The sequence below is a fragment of the Rhinatrema bivittatum genome, chromosome 1, assembly GCF_901001135.1.
Source record: "Rhinatrema bivittatum chromosome 1, aRhiBiv1.1, whole genome shotgun sequence".
NCBI lineage: Eukaryota > Metazoa > Chordata > Amphibia > Gymnophiona > Rhinatrematidae > Rhinatrema > Rhinatrema bivittatum.
In genome coordinates, this window is record NC_042615.1 from 360882596 (window position 1) to 360900648 (window position 18053).

An 18053-nucleotide genomic window follows, 5' to 3' on the forward strand; every position below is an offset into this window, starting at 1 on the left:
TTGTTGAAGGTTAGGGCAGTTTTTCCCCGGGAAGAAAGAGACTGGCTTGCTATATATTTTTTATACTTTTCTACTGCTTACTAATTGGAATCTATTTGCTTGCCGTCTATTAAAATACATGTATCTAAATTACTTCAATTGGCTCTGAGTAGATATCTTCCTGTACAGATAAGTTCAGGTAAGTAGATTAACAATTGGATTTTTGTGCAGATCCGGGGACAAGCACCTGAAAGGTTTAGCCCGAAGCAGCCTCTCTGGTAAGCATATGAGGAGGAGGGCTAAACAGTGATTCCTTTATTCTAGATTTTCCTTATCCATGTTCCATTTTTTCTACACTTATTTATTTATTTATTTATTTATTTATTTCCTGGGTTTTCTAGACCGATGTTGGTATGAACCTTCACACCGGTTTACAATGTTTCTTTACAATAAATTCAACATAGCATACAATAATTCATAAAAACACAGAAAACAATCCTAAAATCCTAAATCTAACTTTAAACTAAATATACATTAAAACTCTAAGAACTGAAATATGTGCATAACTAATAAAATAACATCTTAAAAATAATAATAATATATACCATCGTTCCATAAACAGATCACAACGGTTTACAAATTGATATTCATAATTATAACTCAACAGACAAACAATGATTGGTTACATAAAGCAAAGGGTACAGAAAATTAAAACAAAGTGGTAGTTTTTGCATCTTATTCTGTGGAATGTTTTTAGAATCTTACATTCTCTCATATGTTTATTCTTCGTGATTCTATTATCTTTTATCCTTCTTGTCTTTGAGACACAATGTCTTCAGATGTTTTTAAGTTAGATCATATTCATTTTTGAATAACCATGTTTTTAGTTCACATTTAAATCTCTATTTGGTAAAATACATAGGGGCAGATTTTCAAAGGGCTTACGCGCGTACCCCCCGAAAACCTGCCCCCAGTTCCCCCTGCGCGCGCAAGTCCCGGGGCTTTCCTGGGGGGGCGTGTCGCGGCGGCGCGTCAGCCGGGGACCGCGGGCATGGTTCTGGCCTGGGGCGTTTCGGGGGCGTGGTCGAGGCCTCCGAAACAGCTCCCGGGCCGGGGAATCGCGCAGCTGATGCGCGTGAGTTACGCCTGCCTCGGGCAGGCGTAACTCTTCAAACAAAGGTAGGGGGGGTTTAGATAGGGCTGGGGGGGGGGGGGGGGGTTAGGGAGGGGAAGGTGTGGGGGGTAGAAGGGAACTGAGGCAGGCTGCGTGGCTCGGCGCGCGCCGGCTGCCGATTTTGCACAGCCTTGCGCGCGTCGACCCCTGACTTTAAAGGCTACGCGCATATCTATTAGAAACTTGTTATCGCCTGGTGAGCGAACAAAAGTATGTGCGGGCATACTTTATTAAAATCTACCCCATGTGTCTCAGGCAGAGAATTCCAGAGTGTTGGACCTGCTATGGAAAACACACGATCTCTGTTTTCTTCTTCTTTTATTCATTTTGTTCTCTTGACTTTTTTCTAAACTTGTGCTGCCCCTTCTCTTGCTGATCTCATTCCCACGTCCCATTTCTTTGTTTCTCCATATTCTACCTCATGGTATTTATCACACTTTTCCCTTCTCCCCCCTCCCATTCTTCCCTTACAGATATATCTCTCTCCCTAAAACACAAATCCCTCCCTGACTCTCACACGTGCATACCTCACACATCTTCCCCCAACCCATTCATACATACTTCATTCCTCTCCTAACACACATTCCCCTCTCCTGAGCTCTCTCATACACCTCATTCCTCTTACGCAGATCCCTCCTTGGTGCGCGCGCGCTCTCTCTCTCTCACACACACATCCACACACATCCTGCTTCCTTCTGCTATTCCACAGTCACTCATCTCCTCCTCTCGGACACTACTCACCTGTTCCTCCTTACACATATGCCCCCTCCTCCTTCCTCACGTTTCTTCTACATCTGTTCTTCTTCCACCACTCCTATTATGTATCGCCTTCTCCCCCAACCCTCCCTCCCTCCCCCCCTCCATAATCTTTCTCCTCTACTCTTCTGCCCTGCCCAAGCTCTCCTGAGCAATAGCTGCTGAGGCTGTGGGGGAGGGGGGTCACTGAGCAAGTTCAACACTGCCTGTCCCTGTAGCCTGGCTCCTTTGAATAGGAAGCGTGCAGATGGAGAGAGGGGAGAGGATACATGGACAGGCAGCGCTGCACATGCTCTGAGGCCCTGCGTCACTGCTCCATGCACATTTTGAATAGTTCTGGTAAATTGAGGAAGAAAGGAATAGAGCGATGGGGGGAGAGACTTGGAAATAGGGAGACTCCTGCCAAAGGTGAGTTAGCTGGCAAGTCTGCTCAAAACTGGGTTCAAACCCCTTTTTCAGCATATCACCTCCCCATTTTAGACAGTTCCCCCCTCCAGCAGATTAAACCCCTCTCTGGCTAACTTTCTCTAACAATCCCCCTCCCCCACCCCGTTTGATCCCTCTCCTCCAAACTTCTTCCTGAGGCCGATATTCCCCTCTTCAAACTACCCCCTCAACTTTCTCAAACCCACCCAGCAAGTCCTTCCCTTCTCAAATTTGGCCACTGCACCTCTACTATAAACAGAGGCTCTATGAGCCAAATATTTGTTTTCATGCAGTTTCAGCTGTAGGCGCACTACACTTTGGAGAGCAGCACATCAGAGAGGCAGCTTTCTCATCCCCGACAGCGCTGGGGAGGCTCTTTTCCTGATTACTACCATATCACCAAGGTTAATTAATCTGTAGTGTGGGCTTCTATTCACCCCGCTCCTTCAGTTGGGAGAAAATTGTTCTGTGAGCTGATATTGTCTGCTCTCCTGTCCTCCAACAGACTTCTGACCACTTTCTTGGCAGAGCTGGCTCCTCTCTCCCCATGGGCTGGGACTTCAGGTGAGTGCGTGGGGAAAAGGGAGGCTGTGTGTGACATATCTGTATAAGCTGTGGGCAGCTAATAGGCGTATTGGCCCATTGGGGTTCATTCCCTTAGTATAACTCCTTTAGCTGGGAACAGAGGTGTGGAGATTGTAGGGAGGCACCATTTGGTGTAGCCCCCCCCCTTTGCGGGTGCTGGGATGGCTGTCCCCCAGAGAGGTAATGAAAGCAGCTCTCTCCTTTGGCTGCAGTGCAGTTTTGATTTTGAAGTTGAAGATAATTCAGGAGGTTTTTATCCCGTGTTGGATTTTTGGGCCTACCTCTGGGATTCAGGCAAGCGCTGCCCTGGTGTCCCCGAGTAAAGGTCAGGAAGCTGCGTTTGCAGTCCACTCACTAGAGGGCTGGGTTTGTTTCCAGGGTTATTTGGGGGGTTTACATTTTTCTTGGTAAGAAGCCTGCAAGATCCCTAGGTGTTGCCTGGAGCGAGGTGACAGAGAAAGTTTGGGGGGGGGAGGGAGTCCAGGATGGGGAAGACTGCCCCTCTGCAACCTCCTTGAGGGCAGAAGAATGGTGGTGATCCGCTGCACAGAACGTCTGATGATTTTTGGACTTGTTTGGTAAAATGAATTTTGGTTGCTAGAACTGGAAGGAAGAGTTTTGTTGCCCCCTTCTTGTCCTAAGAGGGACATGAGAGAAATATGTGTTCCTGAGGTAATCCTTTTCTATCAAAGATTTGGGAAGGAGAAAGAAAAGCTGGAGATTTGGAGAACTGTGAGTAAGACTAATATTGAACTAATTCTGAGGACCCCCACCACTTATTCACCCTGGGTGAGAGATAAATTGGTACTCTCTTTGCCTAGATTGTTTTACCAGTTTTGGAGGGGGTTTCCCTGCCTACACGAGGATACCCTGTCCATGTGGGAGCCTCATTTATCCATGCCCTGGAGGGCGAGTGTTTCCCTTGCTCTGGTAGTAAGAAATCCTTGCACAGATAACTGTGGTGCCAATTATTTCAGTAAAGTATTTCTTTGGGACACTCAAAATCTGAGTCCTCTATGTTTTATTGGCACCTTACAGCATCCACAATAATGAAAGATTGTACTTCTCCCAGGGAAAAGAAGTGGTGTCACCCCTGTCACTGCGGGTCTTGGAGGAGAAATTCCTTCCTCTCACCATCGGAGTCTGTGTCCTGGGGAAAGAGACATTGGGGTAGAATTTTAAGATGAGCGCGCGGATGTACATGTGTGCGCGCTACCCGGCGCGCACACATGAACGCCCAATTTTTATAACTTGCACGTGCAAGTTATAAAATCGGTGGTCGGCGCGCGCAAAGGGGTGCACAATTGTGCACTTTGCCCGCACCAAGCCGCACTGCCTTCCCCTGTTCCCTACCCATCTCCCACCCCACCTTCCCTTCCCCTACCTCCCTCGCCCTTCCCCCCAACCTTTTTTTCTTTTATTATTAAACTTACTTCAGCCCTGGGGCTGAAGTAAGTTGCGCGCGCAGGCCGACTGCCAAATGGCCGCTATGCTGGGAGCCCCTGGCTCCGCCCCTTTTTTTTGCAAGCCCCAGGACTTGCACGCGTCCCGGGGATTTTGAAAATAGGCCCAGTGCACATATGACCAGTTAAGCGCGTAAATCCTCTGAAAATCCAGCCCATTGTGTAAGAGCTAGCATGAGAGGATCCAGCCCCCAAGAAAATATAAATTCTTTTATGGCCCTGTTGCTGGCTAGCTGCTACCTGAAAATGGGGCTACACAAGTATCGGTGGTTATAATCCATTCAAGAAGGGTAGGGTAAGCAGAAAAGCAAGAGAAATAGCACTTTGTTAAAACAATTTAATAAAACATATGCAGGGGTTGAGAGAAAGGTGGGGTTATCTGGAAAGGGGACATGGCACTTCCTTATACACCTGCATGATCTTCAGGCACAGGTGGAAGAGCTGGAAAGAGCTCAGACTCATGTAAGGCTGCAGTGAAGTGGATGGGTTATGGGGGAGGGGGGGGAATTTGAATCTGTTGGATGCTGATTGGAAATTTGACCCATTTGTGCAGTCAGAAGTAGAGTGATCCTACACTCCTTTCAAGGGGCTCTCCTCAGGAAAATGGTAAAGGAATCCATGACAGGAGGGGAGACTGTACTGGACCTGATACTTACAAATGGAGAACAATGTTTCTGATGTGTAGATACGTGTCAACCTGAGCTCAAGTGATGCTCAGCTGATGCGCTGTATTGTACAAGCAAAGGCAGAGAGGGGGCACAGCTAAGTCTGAATCCTGGACTTTCAAGAGTACCGAGCTTGTTAAAATAGGGGAGTACATAAATGAGGTGCTAGAAGTTTAGAAAAGTCTGAAGTGAAAGACTAAACTAAACTAGTAGGGGCAACACATTTTTGTTAACAAAGTTAGAAGTAGGAGGGGAAAAAAAAGAGACCGGTATTTTTATTCAAAGGAAGTGACTAAAAAAACAAAACAGCAAGAAAATTGTGACTCAACAAGAAGAAAAAAAATCTCAAAGCAATGGACGGAAAAGAATATCTAGAGGAGATGAGGAGGGTGATGGTTGTCAGGTGTGAGCAGGAAGAGATCTCGGGTAGTAAAGGAGAGTGGGGGACAACAGGAGGGAAGGGGCTGCTCCAGGTTCACGCTTCCTTTTCCCTGCAGGCTGCCTGGATGGGGCAGCGCTGGAGCAGAGCAGCCCTACTGCTCTACTTAAGTGTGAAAAGAAGAGATGCCTCTGTAATTCCCACCCCTGCAGACCTGACCCAGACCCCCATTAGTGACTGGGCCCCTGCAACGAGGACTGCAGCTGACGCGGCCACCTCCCGGGCATGCTGAGCTGGAAAGCCAACTGGGGCCCGCCTGCCTCCATAACATCCTGTGTACGCGGCATTCGGACCCTTACCGCCCATGAGAGTCTGACTGACCGGCTCGCCAGGGATAACAGCCAACACAAACCTCCAGAGCTGTGTCCTCGTGCCCTCGCACCCCATGGTCACCTGTCGTAAACGGTGCACTGGGGAGCGCTTGCGGAAATTGCACCGCCCGTGACGGCCCGGGCCACCCCTAACATAGACTTTCATCGCGTTTACCCAGCCCTATTGCGGCGATGGGGATCTGATACGCCCCGGCCTTCAAGCACGCTGACGCTCTCCACTGCTGGAATGGACACGACGGCGGGCACCTGACGCCCCGGGCCTTACCTTGTCCCGACCATCCTAACCCGGCAAAAAAAGGCCTCGGCCAATCCAGTTGCGACCCTACAGGAAAAAAATTAACTGACTTGTGAGGAATGCAATGGACCAATGGAAGGAAAGGAAAGCAGAGGGTTGCAATATAGCCTGGAAGTTATAAACTAATATAGTCATTAACAACCTCCGCAAAGTTCTACCTCTTGTTAAACTTCTATCTTCCTCTTCTTTTACTCCCAGTTAGAATCATCCCTGTTTTATTGTAACTTCTTCTTCTGAGCACTTGTTATAATTTGTTATAATTTATTATAAGTTGTAATGTATACATTCAAGTTATAGTTTTGTATTGCTCACCCCTTGTTTTATGTAAACCGACATGATACGAACTCCGTGAATGCCAGTATAGAAAAATCACAAATAAATAAATAAAATAAGTTTGAGATAAAGCCTGTGCTTGACTGGGGCAAGAACTTACATGGACTAGGAAGCCAAGCTGTGCCAGAGGGATTTTTCTTAGGGCTCAACCGGACATTCTTGTGGGTAACAATTTTGCTAACTGATGAAAATAAAGAGAGGACCAGGCTAGGCTGTGCAAAAGCCTGAGGAGAGAGAAGAAACCAGAGCCCACTGTGTTTACTGTAAGAAGAAACTGTTATTTAAGGGAAGGGGAGCTATAAGGAAAGAGTTAAAAGATTTTCTGGAGCAGTAATTCTGTTTAATTTCTGCATCTACATGAGCTGTCATTATGTTTGATTAGGAAGATTCTGCAGTAAGCAATTTATTTTTTGGAGCACGACTTGAGTCCAGAGAGTGGTTTGTTTCTGTGGAGTGTTCTCAGCCTGGGACTGGCCCTGCAGGTTATCCTGACCCCAGAGACTTGATTTCCCCCACCTCGGGATAGTGACTACAATGCTCACCGAGGCTGGGAGGGTGACAAAATAGCACCAGAAAATCAAGCCAGATCCTTATTGTCTGATAGAGAACATTAACAATGCCATCAATGTAAAATATCCCAGGACCCATTTGAAGTCTCATGACTTGGACCTGTCTCTCACATAAAATTTACATGTTGATTGCTGGATTTTGTTGGCAGATCTAATGTTTTTTTGTATCTAATTTCCTTTGTATTCAGGACTGTGGTACAGCACGAGCAATCTTAAGCTTTTATAAGTGTGGGTTTTTTTATTTACAGTGCAAACAAAATTACATTAGCATTCTTCAATTACAGCATCACATAAAAGTAGGTCAGTTTATTTTAAAGGGACTGACTTGCCTTTATGCTCATAAGTAGGACAGGAACTGCCTTCTCCTGGAGTCCTTGGGGCCTGTCTGATTCCAGCTAGGCTCAAAACCTAATTCTTGCTCTCAGGGGAACTGTCCTGACAGCTGACTTCCTTTCTCCTCGCTTAAGGTGGACTAGGCTGAATGCCTAGTATATCTTGCACGCCTTCACAAGGATATATTCACTGGCCCTGAGGCTTTGTAGTAAGTGTGAACTATTTTGTGATGATAAAACTTAAAGAATGTGGTTTTAGGTGTATTTTCAGAGATTATTACAATGTTGCATGGAGAAAGTCCACTGGATGACCCCTACCCTCCCCATCTCCACTCTGTGACAGAGCATGTACCAAAGAACCCCAGAAAACCTTAAGGACCAGCTCCAGATATCTGGCCCGGTCCACCTTAAAGTTGAGTGTGGCAAGGGGTTATGGTCCCAGGGAGGATCCCATACTGGGGAATAAGAGTGCAGGCCCAGGAGGAGGAGGTGCCCCCCACACACACGTACTCTAGGAGAAGGTAGCGCCTTTAAGATTGCTGACCCAATTTTTTGTGAAATTGTGAGTACAGAGTGTAGGCATCCACTGATAATAGCTGGCCTTTTTGGTTGTTTAAATTTGAAATGCTAACGTTTGACACTGTAGATAAAAGCGCTTAAAGGCGAAAACCTTGACCGCTCATGTTTGTAGCAGTTGGGTTTATGGAACTAAGCACAGCACAGTCAGAAATCCATGCTTCAAGAAGAAAAGAAGTGCTTTTGCAGCATGTAAAAGCTTATGCTATAGACAATTCAGAGAAAAGAAGAGAGAGAATTTTTCTGGGGGGCAAGAGTTGTCTGGACATAAGCAGGGCACGGGCGAGGCAGGCAGTGAAGCAGAGCAGTGCGCAAACCAGAAAAAAAAGAAAATGTTCAGGGGCCAGGGTGCTGTAGTAAATTGAAGGGTCTAAATTTACATTGGGCTAAAGGGAGTATCTCTGCCCAGGATAGTCAAGGTGACCAATGAGTGAGTGAGTGCTGAACTGGCAATTTTTTGTTTTATTTGGGGAGGGGGGGAAAAAGGGCATTTTTCCTTCCCTGCACATCTGACCAAGTGGGGTATTTTTCTTTTTGCCTGGTTTAAAAGAAAGAAAGAAAGAAAAAAGACTGAATAAGGTGGGACTCTCTGGCAGCAAGCCAGAGGATGACTGAGTTAGCAATAGAAGCCTTAATTCAAGTCCTCTGGAAGAGCCAAAGGCAATTTCAGGAGGGTCAGGAGGGACTGGATTTTCAGGGACCTTACTCTGAAGAAAATTAGAGCAGCATGGGTTTGCAGCTTACTAAAAGGAAAACCAGAGTGGACCTCAATACACCTGAAAGCAGAGGAAGTGCAGTAGCCCTGTGAGTCACCTTCCTAGAGCTGTAACACCCAGGAGCATTGGTACAAGAGAAAGTGAAAAGCGCTATTGGGAGGCCTTATAAAGCATCACAGGAACTAGTGATGGATACGGCCAGCCAGGATCATCCCAGAGAGTGCCCTGAATATGGTGCTACTGGGAGACCAGGCGAAATGCCAGTAGGGGCAGAGGATGGAAGTACATCCAGAAGGGCAAGAACAGACCCAGTGCGAGGCAAGCAAGAGAAAAGTATGGAAGTCATGAAAGAATTCACAGTAACCAGGACTCATGTATAAGTGAGCTCGCAGTGGGGCCTGGCAATATGGATTTCAATGAAAGGACAGGAATCCCAAACACATGGTCTATGACCCCCAGAGCCCCACCCCCCCCTTCTCCCATGGCCCTTTCCTGAGTTCTCTTCCGACTACATTCCCATGGTTCGTTCTTTGCTCCCTCATTCACTCATGGGTGCTCTACATCCCATGGCTATTTTCATCCTCCTCTTCACCCTCCATATAGCTCCTCTGCCTCTTGTGGTCCTTCCTCCCCCCATGGCCCTTTCCTGGCCCTTCTTAATTCCTCTTTCTCTATGCCCTTCCCGGCATCACTCTTCCCTATCCTCCAGTGATTCCTTTTCTGACTGCATCAGTCCCTCCCTGGCTTCTATCTCCCCTCACCTTTTGTGGCTCTTCCAGGGTAGGCTCAGTGGCAACTGTATGTAGCCTGGAGAAAGGAAATATTTAAAATATATATTTTTTTAAATTACCTATGCCTTTGGATGCCCCAGCAGGCTAGTGAGTATCTGAGGTGGTGGGAGCTGGTGATACCAGATTTACAGGGCTGTCATGGCTCTGATTAGATGAGGGCTTGTTATGTGCCTAGACAGGAAGGAAAACCAGCAGTTTTGAAGGGCCTGCTGTTTGCACGGTTGCATGAGTGAAGAGAAAGTGACAGCCCGGAAGAAGAGAGTTGGTGGCAGTGACAATGCAGCAATGGGTAAGGGTCAGCAGGGAGGAGCAATGGGAGGCATTCCATACAGCTCCAGCTGCTATACGAGAGGCTGCAGGGTTCCCAGGGATAGTAAACTATCATAAACCCAGATCAGAAGAGGACTGGAAGGCTCATCTGCATCCCATTCTAAGCAGATCCCAGGAATGGACTCCAGAGGTCACAGTGAGCTATCCAGGCTTCGAACTTCACAGCCCCAGCTTCCATAGGCCCCGCACCTCTTGCAGCAGAAGAGGACTGGAAGGCTCATCTGCATACCATTCCCAGCAGCCCCTGGGAGAGGACTCCAGAGGTCATAGTGAGTGATCCAGGTTTAGAACTCCAGAGCCCCAGCTTCCAGAAGCCTTGCACCCCTTGTAGCAGAAGACGACTGGAAATGCACGCCATTAGGAGTGTAAAACCTCAAACCTCTTAATCCAGTGGGAGCACAGTGAGAAGATCAGTAAGTATTGCTTTGGGAAATCTTAGGACTTAAAAAAATTTAGGGAGAGGTGAAATAGTGGAGTATATTTTTAGAGTTTGTGTGTGTCTGAGATAATAAGCAAGCCAGAGGGAGTTAATTCTAGTGTCTGTCTTTCCCTCCCTCCCACTCACCCACCCCTAGCTCATCCTTTTGATTTATAGACAAGAGAAACCTCCTCATTAAAAATAAATTAGGTTTTTATCTAAATCACACTATTGCACCAGCCCTTACATTACAGATTTACAAACCCTCAAGAGATCTTAGGTCAGCAGGGAAAAATTTATTAGAAGTTCCCATAGTGAAAATGGCTGCTTTAAATGTAACAAGACAAAGAGCCTTTTCAGTAGCCGGACCTACTCTGTGGAATGCTTTACCGGACTCCTTGAGACAAATACACAATAGAAAGGAGTTCAAAAAAGCTTTAAAAACTCATTTTTTTAAGGAAGCATTTGGGAATCTCGAATTCGCTTAACAGTAGTTAACTTCAGGGAGTCATGCTGCATTTAGTTTAGGGTTCTTACATTTTATCTGTTTGTTTTTCCTTCTTTTGTTTTTTATAACATAGCAGTTAATGTTTGCCTTAATCTATTATACTATATTTTAGTTTGATTGATCAAAATGTTAATTGTATTTTTATTCTAACTTTATTTTACTTTATTTTTTACTTTTATTTTACTTTATTTTATAGTTTTTATTTTATCTTTATTATTGTAAACCGCTTTGTTCAATCTTTGTATTGGTAAAATGGTATATAAACATGTTAAATAAATAAATCCCCTTGTAGGTCAATACCAGATTAATAGTGAATACACCAATAAATCTAAAGGACTTGTATGCATTCCAATGCCCAAAGCAGCTAAAACTTAACTAGGAACTCAACAAAATTAAGCTGAAGGCAGCAGTCCAGCAGCTAGAGGGGGGCCTTCCAGTCTTTTGCATAGAGTGTCACATGTATGATTTTTTACCCACTGGTGAGAAGGTTGTATGTGTGCAACCAGTGCAAAGAGCTTCTGGCCCTCAGAGAATGAGTCCAATCTCTGGAGGCTAGAGTGGCAAGCCTGGAAGATCAAAGACAGACAGATGAGACCTTTAGAGACAAAGTAGCCAAGACCCAAATCCAGTCTGGCAGCCCTGGTGCTGCCTTGGATCAGAAAGCATCACCCTGGTGTAGTTGGAAGTGATCCTGTGGCAAGGACCTGGAGAGCAGGAGGACAAGTCTCCCAGGGCTACTGCCCAGGATTAGGTCAGCCATCTTATTTAGTAATTTGATTATTAGAAATATAGATAGCTGGGTGTCTGGTGGACGTGAGAATTGCCTGGTAACTTGCCTGCCTGGTGCGAAGGTGGCAGTTCTCATGAGTCACCTAGATAAGATTTTAAACAGTGCTGGGGAGGAGCCAGCTGTCATGGTACATGTGGACACCAACGACATAGGAAAATGTGGGAGAGAGGTTCTGGAAGCCAAATTTAGGATTTTAGATTAAAAGCTGAAATAACTTCCAGGGGTAGCATTTTCTGAAATACTCCCTGTTCCACACGCAGGTCCCCAGAGGCAGGCAGAGCTCCGGAGTCTCAAAGCATGGAGACATGATGGTACAGGGAAGAGGGATTCAGTTTTGTAACTAGGAACCTTCTGGGGAACGGGGATTCTTTTCTGAAGAGATGGGCTCCACCTGGTGTTAACCTTTAAAAAGGAGAAAGAACAGCTTTTAAACTAAATTAAAGGGAAAGCAGCGCATGGTTCAGAGGGTGGTTTGTTTGAAGAATACTAATGAAGCAGGAGAGTTAGGACATCCCAACAGAGAGGTAACAATAAAAGCAAAAGTGGTCCATGTGCCTATAATTAAAGAATCACCTGAGCTAAAAGATTCTAAATGATCCCTGCCTACTGAAAAGTAAGTTGTTAAAACAAACAAAAAACACACTTTGAAATGTCTGTATGCCAATGCCAGAAGTCTAAGAAGTAAGATGGGAGAGTGTATAGCAGTGAATGATGAGATAGACATAAATGGCATCTCAGAGACCTGATGGAAGGAGGATAACCAATGGGACAGTGCTATACTGGGGAACAGATTATATTGCAATGATAGGAAGGATCAATTTGGTGGGGGGGGGGGGGCGCACTTTATTTCTGGGAGTGTAATAGAGTCCAACAGGATAAAGATCATACAAGAGACTAAATGCACAGTAGAATCTTTATGGGTAGAAATTACATGTGTATAGGATAAGGGTAAAGTGATAGTAGTATATACCGTCCACCTGGCCAAAATGATGAGATGGGCAATGAAATGCTAAGAGAAATCAGGGAAACTAACCAGTTTGACAGTGCAATAATAATGGGAGATTTCAATTACCAAACACAAAGATTCTCTTAATGAACAATCCCACGATCGTGGGATTGTTCATTAAGAGAATCTTTGTGTTTGGTTTTCACTATTGTATATCTCTTTCACGATGGCAAGTGTGCAGTGGGATAAAGTTTACAGTTTCTCACATGACCAGTTAAATGCCGCATTACAGAGCGAGTCTTTATTCACTGATGGTACACCAGGGCCGACACCAACGAGCTGGACAGAAGTAATTAATTTACAAAAACGTATTATTCGGACAGAGCTACACAGTGCAACCATGGTGGAATACCTGAAACACCAGCGCATTCCGCGTGGTCTTAGAATGGTGAAAGAACCGAAGCTATATACAGAATACCCTGATTTTTTGGAAAAATGGTCCTTCATTCTTAACAAATGCTCCATGGACTTAATGCTCCTTATTGTTAGCCAATCCCGCACTATCGGTGATGAACTTCGTGCACAGACCCAAACTATGTTGGATACTCTGAAATTAGAAACAGCATTAGACACATTTGATACCAGCTTACAGGAATTTAAAACTACCACGGAAAAATTTCGAGCAGAGATCAAGGTTATGAAAGTTAACAAGTTTCATCGTGATGAAGGGGATTACAAACAGGGCGCAGTTTATCCTTGGCTTAATCGAGACCATAAGCCAAGACAAGTCACTTTCAACACCTCAGAAAGTTCATCTGGAAGTGACGAAGAACGACCGTCGGGGGACTACTCACGCCCCGTGCAAAACAGGGGCCAAAATATGAGGGGCCGAAGACGGGGATACAGAGGTCAACAAAACACCGATTGGAACCGCCCAAAGACCAGGTCCCAATATGCAGCAAACAACTATCCACCCCAGGGGGGTCAGAAGGAATGGACATAAAATCTGCCGTTATCAACCTATCGGGACATGCCCTAACATCCTTGCAACAGGAAGTTCTGGATAAAGAGTTAAATTTTGTGGTTTCTCAACAACACGACCCTTTCCAATTCAGATGTGATTTACAGAAATTCATCAGAAATTTGCAGCGGACTATATATCTATCTCAGCAACCATTTGAACCATTACCAACAATAGAATCCCTGGTGAAATTAAAATCTAAATGGAGTCCACCTCCACCAGGAGATCCTGCTGTCAACACCTTCAGAGACCTGGTATTACATGATGTTGAGATTCTGGAAAATACAAAGAAACATGTTTACTATAACATGACCAGACAAGAATCAGAGGCCTTACACCAATTGCAAACAAATGAGGAATTGGTCATAAAACCTGCAGACAAGGGAGGTGCTGTAGTTATAATGCAAAAGGCAGCATATTTGAAAGAAGTTAACCGTCAACTTTCCAATACAGACTTTTATCACCGTTTAGATAAAGACCCGACGGATGATATTCTCAATGAAATTAAAGAGACTGTGGAAAGAGGATTTGAACTTGGATTTTTGACTAGTTCAGAACGGCGATTTTTGATCAATGAAAATCCTAGAACACCAGTACTGTACTTATTACCCAAAATTCATAAAACACTCTGCGACCCACCAGGGTGTCCAATAGTATCGGCGAATGAATCTGTGTTAGAACCGATTTCTATCTTCTTGGACAAAATTCTTCAGCCTTGTGTGTCCAAATCCACGTCATATGTCAAAGACAGCACGAGTATGCTACAATTCCTCGACACGGTACAATTATCTGAGGAGTGTTTGTTAGTCACATTTGACATTGAATCGCTTTATACGGTTATCCCTCAGGATCAGGCACTTGTTGCAGTTGCAGAGGCACTAAAGACACATTCACATCTTAAACGTATTCCAATTCCTTATATTATTGAACTACTTGATCTCACACTAAGTAAGAACTATTTTATGTTTGATGGTGATTTTTATTTACAAATTAGTGGAACAGCCATGGGAGCTGCCATGGCTCCAGACGTGGCCAACATTTTTGTGGCCAGATTTGAAGCTTCACACATAGAAAATTGTCGCTGGACACCCCACCTGAAGTGTTGGAAACGTTATATTGACGACGTTTTCGTTATATGGGAAGGCTCTTTATCTTTACTGAAGGAATTTCATCAATGGCTAAATAATCTGGAATCGTGTCTAAAATTCACCATGGAGTTTCATCGGGATCGTATAGCCTACTTAGACATATTGATCCAGCGAAAAGATACCACTTTAGCCACATCTATATATCGGAAACCAAATGATCGCAACAATTTGCTTCGATTTGATAGTTTCCACCCAACCAGCTTCAAAACTAATCTTCCTGTGGGCCAGTTCCTCAGATTAAGGAGACTATGCACGGATCGCGATGATTTTAAGACCCAAGCGAAGGAAATGGCTGATCGTTTTTTACAACGCGGCTATCCAACCCAGTGTGTTAAGAAGGCATATCGGCGAGCACTCTATTCCAATAGAGATTATTTGTTTTTGCCAAAAAATCCAGAGCCGGGATCGAACCCACAGACTGTGGTTTTAAAGCATACCTTGCTCTCAGCACCTATCAGTAGAGCCATGAGAATGCACTGGAGGATTATTCAGCAAATCCACCCTTTATTTAATCAACCTTTACGAATTGCATATTCTCGAGGCAAAAACATCAGAGATCATGTTGTACGTTCAAACTGCTCAAAACCTGTAATAAACGTTGAACCAACTCAAGCTTGCGCTAAATGCAAACTCTGTCCATTGAAATCATCCCAGACCCACATCACCACAGCATCGGGAAAGACAATCTTGTTGCCTGAATTTTCCTGCCACTCGACTCATGCTGTTTACGCGATCTTCTGCCCATGTCCCTTAATTTATGTGGGCATGACTAAAAGGAAAATCAAGACCCGTCTTACCGAACATAAGTGTTGTATTAATACTAACCGGGTTGAGGAACCTTTGGTTTCTCATTTCAAGGAATGTAAACACGAGTTCGATGATATTAAATGGACAGTGCTTGAAATCATCAATCAACATTGGCGGGGCGGGAATCGTATTCAAACATTAAGACAATGTGAGCAAAAGTGGATTTTTCAATTGAAATCAGTCATCCCTGGTGGCCTGAATAAGGACATTGAGTGGTTCCATTTTTGGTGATTGCCCGCCGAAATCAGGAATCATTTGACTGTCAGGTGGACGCAAAAAAACCATTGCATTTAAAAATCAGACCGGCCCGAGCCGCCTCACTGCTGAAATTTCTGAGCAGGGAGAAGGCGTCGGCGTCCGGTGAGTCAGATTAATTTGTTCCTTTTTCCCACTTGCAGAAATACATCGTTAAATGTTGCTTTGCTAAAATTATATACCGCTAAAACTAAAAATTTCTTAACTATAAGCTTTTTTATCTTAGAAAGATTTATGGACCCGCAGCATTTTGTATGAAATAAATGCTGTTTAGATACCCCGTTAAGCGAGGGGAAGTGCTGGATCTGGAGAGCCTGAATCGGATGTCTCTGAAGCAGCTTTGGCGAAACGCGCGCGTCGGACAAGTGCCTCCGACAGCCCCGGGATAAACAACCCCGATAACCAGGAAATAAGGAAAGTTGCCTTTTTTATTATACAGCAAAAAATGAAAAAATCGAACATTGATGTCATTTGGACCAATTGATTAAACATGACCCTGTGAAAGTGCAGAAAGTGCAAGTATAACTTGTAAGCACTGGGGATGGTATGATGGTCCTTAAATATACATTGTAAACATTGACAAAAAGATTTATATAGCGTTGTGATTGTTTAAAACTATCAAATACCACGTCTTTCTATACAGATTTCAATTACCCCAATATTGACTGGGAAATGTAACATCAGGACTTGCTAGGAGTAAAGTTCCTGGATGGAATAAATGACTGCTTCATGAAGCAATTGGTTCAAGAACCAACGAGAGAGGGAGCTATTTTAGATTTAATTCTTATCGGAATGCAAGATTTGGTGAGAGAGGTAATGGTGGTGGGGCCACTTGGCAATAGTGATCCTAACATGATCAAATTTGAACTAATGACTGGAAGGAGGTCAATATGTAAATCTACAGTTCTAGCACTAGACTTTGAAAAGGGAAACTTTAATAAAATGAGAAAAATAGAAAAAAACTGGAAGGTGCAGCTGCAAATGTTAAGAATGTAGAGCAGGTGTGGATATTGTTTAAAAATACCATCTTAGAAGCATAATACAGATGTATTCCATGCATTAAGAAAGCTGGAAGGAAGGCAAAATGATTACCAGCATGGTTAAAAGGCGAGGTGAAAGAGGCTATTTTAGCCAAACAACTTTCCTTCAAAAATTGGAATAAGGATCCATCTGAAGAAAATAGAAACAAGCATAAGCATTGTGAAGTTAAATATAAAACATTGATAACAGGCTAAGAGAGAATTTGAAATGAAGTTGGCCGTAGGAGGTAAAAGCTTATAATAAAAAGTTTTAAAAATATATCTAAAGCAGGAAATCTGCGAGGGATTCATTTGGACCATTAGATGATCAAGGGGTTAAAGGGGCTCATAGGAAAGATAAGGCAATAGCAGAAAAACTAAATGAATTCTTTGCTTCTGTGTTTACTATTGAGGATGTTGGACAATACTGGGTCCGAAGATGGTTTTCAAGGGTGATGATTCGGTTACTAAACCTGTTTATCCTCCCACCATAAAAAAGTTCCTTTATCAATCATGGCTTTGCTGGCTTTTGTTCTTCTGTTCTTCTCTTGATATTCTTTGTTGTATAAACAGGTAACAAGTCTGGTTTTTGAATAGAAGCTCAGCATGAATTCCGTTTTGTGGCACCAGGATTTAATTAAAGCTGCACCCTCAGGGGCATCTTCATTTACCTGGCTCCTGTCAGTTGAAATAGGCATCTGCAAGACAAAAGCCTGCAGCCTGGACCCAGTTTCTCTGTATTGTGAAGTAAATGTTGCCATTAAATAGGCCTCTTTCCTGTTGTTGCCAGCAAATCTGTCTCAGGGATTTTCTGCAAGTCATGCTCAGAAAAGCACTCAAAGTTCATTCACCTCTGACAAGCCACAGTACAGCAGAGGTGTCTGGGTATTCTTGATTGTCTGAGCGGCCTATTCTTCAGAACTGAGCTAAATCACAGTGAACCTGGAAGATATAGTAAGCCAGATTGACAAATTAAAGAGTAGCAAATCACCTGGACTGGATGGTATACACCCTAGGGTTCTGAAAGAACTAAAAAATGAAATTTCAGATCTATTAGTAAAAGTCTGTAACCCATCAAAATTGTCCATTGTACTTGAAAACTGGAGACTGCTCAATACATAGATACATAGAAATGACAGCAGAAAAAGACCAAACAGCCCATCTAGTCTGCCCAGCAAGCTCCCACGCTTATTTTTCCATACTTATGTTTCACCGACCACCAAGTTCATGGCCCTTGTTGGTAATTGTTTGATTTGAATTTCCTACCACCCCCTGCCATTGATGCAGAGAGTAATATTGGAGTTGCATCAAAGGTGAATCGTAAGGCTTAATGGTTAAGGGTATTAACCGCCGCATCAAGCAAGTTACCTCGATGCTTGT